The sequence below is a fragment of the Triticum dicoccoides genome, chromosome 6B, assembly GCF_002162155.2.
Source record: "Triticum dicoccoides isolate Atlit2015 ecotype Zavitan chromosome 6B, WEW_v2.0, whole genome shotgun sequence".
Taxonomy (NCBI): Eukaryota; Viridiplantae; Streptophyta; class Magnoliopsida; order Poales; family Poaceae; genus Triticum; species Triticum dicoccoides.
In genome coordinates this window covers 625,485,728-625,497,374 of record NC_041391.1, presented here as the reverse complement: position 1 = coordinate 625,497,374, position 11,647 = coordinate 625,485,728, and positions in this window count along the sequence as shown.

The following is an 11,647-nucleotide window of genomic DNA, read 5'->3' as shown; positions in this document are numbered from 1 at the left end:
TCGATTGGTTTCAGTTAGCAACATTAGCGAATGAATCACCCGGGTTCTGTAATTTAGCTAGTGCAATTGCTCGAGTTCAGTTAGAGCCCAACGCCTCGCTCGGGTTAAGTTAGAGCCGAACACCTCGCACACATGCGTGTACGTGTACGAGAGAAACGTGCATCGCTCGGCCCCCGACCACCCATCGTAACCGGCAACTCCCCGAAATTTACCTCGCCCTCGCTTCTACCACGGTTTTTTCAGTCATGGACGGCCCAAAGAATGTCATGCAGCTGCGTCTCCATCCCACCCAGGAAGAAAAGCCCATTTTCTGCCATGATTTTTTGGAATAGAAATAGGAGCCGACCACATCTATGATGATACCGGGTTTTGTCACAATTATCGTCATAGAAGTGTCATAAGTATGATAGAAAAAATTTCGTTCGACCCAAAATGTCACGGATGTGTCTTGTTTTTGTAGTGTGTCTGGATTGCCTGCTTGTTTGGTGTGGCTCATGTGTTCGCGAGCTAGGATAAACGTTCCAGCCAGAGTCCCTGCGGATTGGAGTCCATCATCATCGTTCATTGTTCCGCTACCAATAGTTCTTCCGGTGATAGTAGAGGTTCCGCTACCTCGAGTTGTTATGCTGCTTGCATAGAGCAAATGTGGTTGGCGTAGTGTCGTCGTGCCGGTATTATGCATTGTAATATCGGAGACCTTGTATTCATACTCGTGTTGTAATAGAGAGCTGGTTTGTTCTATACTAAGTAGTGTCGTATTCCAGAAGACTTCACCTCGATCTCTGGGCCGGAATACGGGGGCATTCTGGTTTCTCTGAGCCGGGGTGCCACAGGCTTGGTATCAGAGCAGGTCTGGCTGTAGAGGGTCCTAGTCTATTAGAACGTTAGAAAAAGGTAGTATAGGGTCTGGTTGTTGCCCTTGTTTGTTGCATTTGATTGTTGCATATAGTCTTATTCGGTTACCCCTAACCCCTATTCCGTGCGTAGATGGTGGTAAACTTCCATGAGTTCAGTGCCCTCCCTAGAGCTGCTGGTTCTGTTCCTATTGTGTTCAGTGCCACTCCTGCACCTCTCAGCTTTGCCACCCTCCTTGGTGACATGTGGAGTAGCATTTATCCCCATGGAGATCCACCTCATTATCAAATATTCTAGTTTTCTATCGGAGGAAGAATCCTGGAGTATGTTGCCCATGTCCATCTGTCAGCCCCGATTCCTGTTGGTAAGCGCACCTAAGGTTTCCATGGTGGTTACAGCGCTAACCCCGAGCATGCCGTTCAGCTTGCCGCAATGGTAGCAATCAACAGTCTTCGTCATCAAGAGAGCATGGTGCAAGAGAACTGTCGGTGTCCTAGACCTAGGGGTACCGAGTCCTGCCTGCCTGCGGCCCACCACGTGGCTCCAACGACGGCCTGGTACGGCCCAGCCTTAGCACCAACACCACAAGACCCTCGCGAGGGGCCAAGCCTCGCAAGGCGGACGACGCCAAGACCCCCGAAGGAAGTAACCTCCTCAGAAGGTCTCCTGAGGGGCGGAGAGTTCTATGCAGCTACCTCATGAGGATCAGCTGATATGAGCCATGACGACCAAGTCCAGGCGGGTGCCAGGCAGGCGCAGAGCGCATGTTTCCTCTTCGGTGCAAGGGAGGCAAGCCGCAGGCGCAGGGTCCCGAGGAATCAACCAAAGGTTTCCATTCTGGTGCAACAACAGCAAGACCGCCAGAATGGCAGGAGGAGGTCATCACCGAGCCCACCGCAGCGTCATGACTAGAGGCTTTTCACAGGCGAAGACTTCTTTTGTCACGATAGACTGTACAACTTGTCACCTTTCAAATCCCGCCGTTGTGGAATCCCTTCCCGCTCATATTTGGGATGAGGACCAAGGCCACTATATTTAGGACTTAGCCACCACCATAGTAGGGGAGAGAGTCATTCCAACCTGAGCACCACACCAGCTTAAGAACACCTCACCTCCTGAGGCTTGTTCATCCTTGTACTAGTTCATCCATAGCCCCTCGAGGCAATCCACCACACCACACTGTATTGGGGTATTACACCACAACGGTGGCCCGAACCAGTATAAATCTCTGTGTCTTTGTGTCCCCATGAGCTTGATGCGCTAGGCTAGGGAGGATCGCGAGTAGGAAGGCTGGGCAGGTTGAGATCTCTGCATGCACCACATAGTTCGAACCTTTCACGGGTTGCTGGATCCCGAAATCCGACAAGAACCATGCTTATCAATTCTATCCCACCATCATTGAGAATCCTAAGCGGATCTAGTTCCCGTCTGTCAACCCTCAAGATGACCCGGCTATCCTCGCCATGTCCCGTTACATGACGGCCGAGTGTCTTCTTATTTCCGAGTTAGTCCGAGACGCCATTCGAGCCAGGATATTGCTTGGTGCCACACTACCTCAATCTCCGCCAGCTTCACGAACCCCCCTACCTCGTCTGTCCAGAGTTTTAGAGTCAACAGTTCAACTTGCTACTCCCTTAGCTTCTTTGTCATCTCCCGAGCATTTGCTCAAGCATAGGGTGTAGTCAGTCGTGTAGTACATGTGCATCTGCTATAGTATCATTGCTTGTTTATGCTCGTGTGTGCTTGTGTATGCTTGTGTGGATTAGTTCTGTAGCTTGTTTGCCGTGTTCTTTGTTGCAATCGATTGTTTTCTCGTGCTTCTTTGTTTTGAATCCTTGGTGTTACCCCCTTATGGAAATTGCTCATCAACCGACACCAGATCAGAAGAAGCCGTGGGAAGTATAGATATACACCAAGGAACTCAGTTAAAAGCAATGAGATTTTCAGATGACCACATTGTATTGCAGACATCTGGTCTGAAAACAAGTATATTCCGCTCAGCTTTTTAGTAACAAGTACCTGTTAGAGATACACCTTTATTGCAGCAATGATTAAATCAGCAAAAGAACAAAACTGGATCCAAGTCCAATAGTGCATTTCAAAGGTATGGTTCGTACACAGCAATTGATTCTGCCATGAGTCAGATTTGACGCATGCGACACCCAGATGTCAGTGCAAATATGCAATGAATTTAACAAGAAGGACAGTCAGACAATTCTTGTCATGCAAGTTATCAACAACCGAAATGACAAGAATATATATATATATATATATATGTCTCCGGCCACCATGTTTTCTCCGAAGGGTGAAGGCGGATTCTCTGAACTTAAAATAAGGGCGAAGGATACATACAATATGCCGGGTCTGAAGTGAAGTAGTACAGACACAGGAAATCAGAGAAAAACTTAGAGAGTCTCCATAATCTAGACTTCTCGGTTTCTTAATCGGTGTCTATCTTACTAAGATACTGGTGCAGCTTAAGGTGCTGGTGCTCCACCCCGCTCTAAGAAGTATGACTGTGATTTGCCAATACCCAAATGGGTAGTGTACTCCTCGCTCCCCTTCTTCTTAATTCAGACTTGTTTGCGCACACAACCTATATATATATATATATATGTGTTAATCCGTTCACAAAGAAGATTAGTCCAGTCCTTCTCAACAATTTATCAGCAAAGCATACAAGATATGATTCATCAGTATGCATAAAAAAGGTATGAATAGATTCCAGTGCAAGATATTCAATCATTCGAATTGGAGGATGCAAAAGTTTCTGGCATAATGTACCGAGTCTTCCCTAGTATGTCTTTAAGGGGGGATGCTTATAAAGTACGATACTCAGCCTTCCTCAGCAAGATATCCGTAGAAAGCTTCGAGCACAAGCTATCCAGTCTTCCGGAGCACGATACCCCGATGGATTCCGAAGCAAGCCGCCCAGTCTTCTTTAGTAGAACACTGGTACCAGATATTAAACAATGACTTGTCAACATATGACAGTGTTTCCAAGTGGCAGATCTGCAATAGTCAAGTCAGAAACAAGAATCAGTCAGAACCAAGGCATACCTCAAGGATCAGATATTGGTTAATACAGTGAGAATACCGTCAAGTTCATGCAAGTCCCTCGCACAAGGAAGACTTCAAGGTATGCAATCGACAACCTCACTGGATATGCAAGTAAAGAAAAACCAGTGAGTGATGCAAGAATAGACAAGTCTTGAAGAAAGACAACATTGAGGCAATAATCTTGGCAGTAATTCTCGAGGTCAGATTCCCCCACATCTAACAAGGTGATGTTATTAATCCGATCACTGTCTGATGTAATCAACCATATTAATGGGATCCGTATAATCACATGTGAACCGGATAAATGTCCTGAGACTCAAGGCATGAGCAAGACCAAGGTATGGTTACAGATAACTGCACATGACAATATTCAGGGCCATGAAAATAATCAAGGATATATAAGGCCCCACTCTTTCAGTTAAGGATCCAGATAAAGGAAATAATGATGAAGGATCAAGACCGACAATACAGGTATGTCGGTTATTGTGTGAAAAATGTGGTATGTATGCCCAAGACAGTATGATATTTCATATCTAATAGCCAGTAAAGATACGCCTTAGAGGTCTAGTTCATTGCAGTAAGGACCTCACATGAAGGCAACTAGCTCTGTCCACAACATGCTCAGAGGTGTCAGCCTAGAATAACCGAGTCTGTCAAGACCGACCCAAGGATAGTTAAATATATTAACCTCAGTAACTGTGTTGAAGCATCGCATGGCCCATTATTCCCATGGATATACCGGCAACATGAAGAATCAGTGTGAGAGCACATACTTTGAAGATTGTTATCTCTCGCATATGGGAAGCAATTACAATATAGCCAGCCGTGACTGGAATTCTTTGCCAAGAACCGCCAGTCAAATCTGCAAATGTGACCATTAGAAAATGGTGCATTTTTCTAGCAACAACCAAACTTTTGGTAGAGATTGGATATGAAAGACAGTAAAGTCAGGCAAGATAAGTCAGAAAACTCCTGCAAGAAGTCATAAATCCATCAGCATGCCTAGTATGATTCCTATCACTGTTTTGAACCCAGACGACATGCATATATTTGAGCAGTCTGATGCCTAGATAGAAGAGATTCCTTGTTCCATGTGAAGCTGTTTTCCCAACTCCGTGAAATATTCTCGGTACTCTATACAAGAATAACATCTCCAGCAATGATCAGTATCGAGAAGGAAACGTATGACAGTAATGATAATTTCGGACCTCAGCTAACCCAGCAGATATGAATGAAAATTTGAGTTTGTATGAATCGACAAATATGAGGAAAGTCCTGTCAGAATATTAGATACGGTAAAAGCAAACCACCCCAGATCAAGGCAGTTAGTCAGATCCAATTCAGTGGGAATATTATATGAGAATGAATAAAATAAACCCGAGTTGGAACCGGTTTCTTCAAGTCAAAAGAATTATTTATCCCTGAGTAACCAAATCTTCAAGACAAGATTTCTTTAAGGGGGAAGGTTTGTGACACCCTGGATTTTGCCCTTATCTTTTTCCTTTGATTTTCTTGGATTTCTGGATTTAATTTGATTTTCTGTGGCTATGTGGTTCCAAAACTTGGGAAGATCATGTCATCCTAGGTTTTATAGTGGCTTGTCATCCCCAAAACCATCCCTAGCTCATGTCATTTCCATCCTAGCCAAAATCACAATATTATTTTTATTGGGAATATTCATTAACCCTATTTGCCCTAGGTTCTGAAGCAACCCATCTTTCTATCACTCCAAAAATTCCCAAATTATTCTCATAAATTGTTTGGGTCATATCTTGATCAAATATGGCAAAAACATTCATTGCCACGTTACAAAATAATCCTCCAATAATCATTTTCCTATTCTGCTCTAAATGGCACCTTGTGAAGCAAGTGTTATTTATCTTTGCCCAATTGACCTCCAACTTCTTTGAAACCTTTTCCTATCCATATCATTGCCCTGTGCCAAAGTTCAATATCATTTGCCTAGTAATTTTTTCGATGATTTTACAAAGTTTCCGCCCAAAAAGAAACTTTGTGAAGGAAGTATATTCTAGCACTACCAAAAAAGACACATCCATGACATTTTGGGCCGAACGAATTTTTTTTCTGTGATACATATGACACTTCTATGACAATAATTGTGACAAAACCCGGTATCATCATAGATGTGGTGGGCTCCTACTTCTATGACAAAAAATCATGACAGAAAATGGGCATTTCGTCCTGGGCGGGCCGGAGATGCAGCTGAATGACATTCTTTGGGCCGTCCATGATGGAAAAAACCGTGGTAGAAGCGAGGGGGAGGAAAATTTCGGGGAGTTGCCGGTTACGGTGGGAGGTCGGGGGACGAGCGGTGCGCATTTCTCTCATACATGTACACGCGTGTGTGCGAGGCGTTGGCTCTAACTGAACCCGAGCGAGGCATTGGGCTCTAACTGAACCCGAGCGATTGCATTGCAGGCTACGCATTACTGAACCCGAGCGATCGATCAATGGCTATTAACTGAACCCGATTGAGCGATTCCTTCGCTACTGCTGCTAACTGAAGCCGATCTATTGGATGAACAGTGGTCGTTGTGGGGAGGTTTGGATGAACAGTGAGTGGTGGCGTTGCCTCTGGATGAACATGACCCCGTGGTGTGGAGGGCTGGATGAATAGTAGACAGTGGAGGGGTGGCCGTGGAGGGGTGGTTGAACAGGACCCCGTGGTGTAGAGGGCTGGATGAATAGTAGATGGTGGAGGGATGGATGAATAGTAGACGGTGGAGGGGTGGTTGAATAGTAGCCGGTGGAGTAGCGCACGGTGGAGGCTGGATGAACAGGAGCCCGTGGTGGCTGGAGGAGGTCGACGGTAGCCCATGGAGGCTGGAGGAGGTCGACGGTGGAGATGAAGAGTATCCCGTGGAGTCCCGTTTTGCGGTACGCCACACCCCTCCCGATGAACAGGACCCCCGTTTCGACCGTAGGAGGTCCGTTTCGTCCAATATGTGGTACGCCACACCCCTCCCGATCAACAGGACCCCCGTTTTGACCGTAGGAGGTCCGTTTCCTCCGTTTTGCGGTACGCCACACCCCTCTCGATCAAGCGAACCACCATTTCGACCGTAGGAGGTCCGTTTCCTCTGTTATCTAGTATGCCACACCCCTTCCAATCAACAGGACCCCGTTCCGAATGTAGGAGGTCCGTTTCCTCTACTCTGCGGTACGCCAGGCCTTGTTTCCATCGCCTGTTCCGTCCAATCCCTCCCGATGACCACGACCACACATTCCGTTCCGACCCAGCCGGTTGGCTCCCCATGAACAGGACGACGACGTTGTTTCTCCGTTCCAACCCAGCCATGTACGTATGCGCGAGTAGGCATTCGAGACCCTGCCCGTATGTACGTATGTGGCCGTATTTTCTTTCTTGCACCCTCGTCGTTGTATGTACGTGTACATGCTACGTGCGCGCCTCTACTATGACATGTGCGCACCTCTACTACAACACGTGTGTGCGTCTACATCGACCAGTATTTACGTACACGTTCGTGACCAAAATGACAACGCTACGTACGCTTCGACCAGGTGGGTCCCAGTAGTCAGGGGGGCGAATCGTTTTTTTTTGCCTGGGCGCACTTCCTTGCGTGTGAAGATGTAGCTCATGGGTCCCAACAGTCAGGGGGGCGAATCGTTTTTTTTTTGCCCGAACGCACTTCCTTGCGTGCGAAGATGTAGCTGGTGGGTCCTAGCAATCAGGGCGAAACTTTTCTTCGCGAAATACAGTAGCCCATCCGGTGGGTCCCCGCTGTCAGGTGGAGGAATCATTATTTTCCGCGTAATAAGGAGGCACTTCCTTGCTGCGGCCGTGGACCCAGCTGTCAGCCTCTCCACATATAGTCCACGTCCGATGGAAGTCGTTCCTTGACCACGTTGACCACGCCGCACCGTGAGCACCACAGCGGTGGATGACGGTGAGGCCTAGGAAGGGGACAACTCAGAGTCGGGGAAGATGCGGCAGTGGATGCCCACGCGAAGAGGAGTACGAGGGTTCACTAGTTCGGCTGCGGTGTGAGACTGCTATCACCGCAGAATAACAGGGGGTTTGGGTGAGTATAGGGATGGACTGGCCAGCGGTGGGAGTAGTAGGGGGCGGTGAGGCCTCCGCGGCATCACAACCAGCCATGGGAGGCATGAGCACGCAGCACGACCGGCGCTGCTTTGGGCGGCTGGAGCATGAAGACCAGAGGTTGAAGAAGCACTATGGTCGTTGGATGGACATCGTACGGTCACTAGAGCTAGAGTCATTCATATTGACTAAGTTGACAAAGCCCTCCGTCCCCGTAAACTTAGTAGGCCCACAAGTCAGCCTCCCACCAAGGTGAGTCCCAGCTAGCAGGGGGATTATTCATTTCTTTGTGCGTAATAAGGAGGCATTTCTGGTGGGTCCAAGCTGATAGCGGGGGAACTTTTTTTTCGCGAAATACAGAGACCCTTCCAGTGGGTCCCAGCTATCAGGTGGAGGAATCATTATTTTGCGCATAATAAGGAGGCATTTTCCTGTGTGGTCCCCTATTGTCAGCCTCTTCCGGTGGCTATTGTTTGTTGACCATGTTGACTTCGCCGCGCCGAGAGCACAAACATGGAGGACGAGGGCGGGGCCCAAGAAGAGAACCACCCAGAGCCGGCGAAGCCACTGCAGCGGATGCCCACGCTGAGGGGAGAACGAGCGCTGACTGGTTGGCTGCGGGATGAGGCTGATGTCACCGGAAAATAACAGGATGTGTGGGTGGTTAGAGGGATGGCCTGGCGGCAGCACAACCAGCCACGGGAGGAGGGAGCAGGAAGTCCTGTCGGTGCTGGTATGGACGACTGGAGCAGGAAGATCAGAGATTGAAGAAGCACGGTGGCCGTTGGATGGACATCCAACAGTCACTGATGTGTGTTGACTAAGTTGACAAAGCCTTGCGTACACGTCAAAAAAAATTAGGACAGCGTCATCATCAACCTAGTAGGCCCAGAAGTCAGCCTCCAAATCTGTGGAAAATAGCATAGAACCCATTAGCCATTATTTTCAATAATTTACAGCCCATTTGCTACTTCTTAAGGATATTTGAAGCCCATATTCTTTTTATTAGCATTACAGATCATATATTCTGGGCACTGCTAAAAAATTCAACGAAATTTTGCATATTTTGGTGGGGTCCGAACTCTTTTAATCACGAAATTTCGAGTCACGTTAAAAATATTTTTCAAAAAATTATATTAAAATAAAATTCAAAAAACAATTCTCCGCAAAAAAATGAATGAAATTTAGAATCTTAACTAGCAAGATGCCCATTCGTTGCACGGAACATGAAGATGCATTTGTATGAGTAGTTTATCTTATGGGGTGAAAAGATGATATTTTAATGCAATTGCCGGTTGGCTTTGGTTTAAAAATTTACAACCCATTTCTTACAACTTAAAGCCCGTTTTCTAGGGAAGCCCATTTCTTATCCCTCCTCGTCTTGAAAGATTTTCAGTCCAGCAGGGCTGAGAAAAGCAAGTAGGCCTCGGTTTTGGTATTCTCCAAAAAAAAGAACTGGGCTAGCGAATTTCAGAAAGAAAAAAATATCAACTGGGCTCATCATGTGCTTAATAAAAGGTAAGCGTGGGCTAGACAGGCCACAGCCCCCGCACAACGCGCAGTTGATCTCCATCTCTGAAACTGAAAAACAACTAGGAGAGCTGCTGGGTCCCTGGTGTTATCCGCTCGTTGTGTAATTTTCTCGTTTATTGACTACATTGACAACGCCGTGGAACCTAGTTGTCAAACAATTAGGAGGAAGTATTGTTTTGGCTTGTAATAAAGAGGCACCTGCTTGCGAAATGCAATGACCCTGGTGGGTCCCTACTGTCAGCCTCTCCACGTACAGTCATCTCCTGATTCCTCTTGGTTGTTGACCATGTTGACAACACCAGATGGCGGCGAGCACAGCAAGCTAACCAAGGCGGAGAACGACGGGAAGGCCTCGGACGGGAATGAACATCAGCCATGGAAGATGCGGCAGTGTAGTGGCAGGTGGAGGGGAGTACGAGGGCAACAACATGCAACTCAAGCATACAAATGGTACAAAAAGGCCAAGAATTAATTATTCATCAAATTTTTAGACAAAACCTAGATTGAACATGATAGTAACATCTAACCCAACCACTCTTTTTTGCAGTCACAAACAAATGGATCGGTCTGATCCATAAAATCAACATCCTGTGCAAAAAAAATTATTTTAGGATGTCTATAACTTGTTGTAAATAGAAGCCGAGCATGTTTAGAAGCCCATTTGTCCACCTGAAACTTCTTTTTTTGCTGTTCAACATGTTCGTCCGTGAGAAAACTCTTGCTGTAAAAATTAAGCCTCATGGACAATAGTAACTTCACATTAAACATGAAGAATGTAACAAAGCTTCTGTTTGCCTGGTTGGATGCATATCGTCCCATCGTTATTGTCCTCAAACGAATGTCATGAGAACTGAGAAAATCCTTGTGCTTATTAGGCCAACGATTGGTTATATGTTTTTATCCATGTGGTTCTGCATAAGTAGACATGAAGGTTGAAAATAGTTAAGGTCTGAAAAAAGAGTATGTCGAAAGAACGACAGCTGAACAGTTAATTCTAGTACAATATATACGGGCTTTCAATGTGGATGAAATCATCATCTCTATGTATAAATTCTCCAGAGATCGAAAGCATCGCAACAAGCCAATAATTATATCCAGATCAAAACTATACATTCTGATATATATGATCTTGACAGAATCCAGTAGCATTGATAGGCTATCAATGGACGAACTCTTCATTGAGCATATAACATAATATTAGTACCCAAAGTGTACTCCAAGATGATATAAAACTTATGCGCACAAATGAAAAATGCAGCATATGATTACAAATGTGTAGATCATAATATACGGTACCTGAAAAGGTGAGGAGCCAAACACCAACTCCTTGTGATTATTAAACGGGTCATGAATTACACCCAAGGTCTCCAGTTTGGGCCCAGAGACGACAGTTATTTCTGAAGGTGTATAACAATTATCAAGGAGCAACCTTTCAAGTGAAGGTGCATCTTCGATGATGAGCTGCTGTCCTTAAAAAAATTCCAATGCTTTTAAGGTGAGACGACTTTATTTGGAGACAACTGATACCGATTTCTATTCCCAAAACAATCAGCAAGCGCTCCAGGGCAGGGCAACTGGAGTGGATGATGCTATGCAGTGAGGCCTCCGACAGATAAACCACCACAAGCAAAAGTTTTTTTAGCAGTGGGAGTCGAAGCATTTGTACCAGATCGTCTGGTAGATGGCACCGGGCGAAGGTGGCAGTGTGGAGAGAGGAGGAAAGCCGCGAGATGGACAACGGCGGTGTGGGAACGAATTCTTGGTAAGTTCGTGGTATGAAACTTTCGTGGTAATGGTAGAACTCAAGTTTTTCGAATTCAGGGGATGTCAGCCAAGCGTCCACCTTGTCGGGTATGGACATCAGGTAGCTTGTCGGGATGCAGAGGCATTGAATGGGGCCCTGCTGGTGAGAAGAGACGATGGCTCTGATGAGATCAAATTCAGGAAGGACAGATATCTGACGATAGTCGAGATTGAGGGGCGCGGTGCACCATAGAGGGCGCCACCGAGTTGAGAGGACTTGTGTGCAGCAGCAATCTTTGGTGGGGAGAAGCGAGATGATCTCCTCAAGTATGACGTCCGGGAGATTGCTGATGCGGTCCACCGGAGATTCTA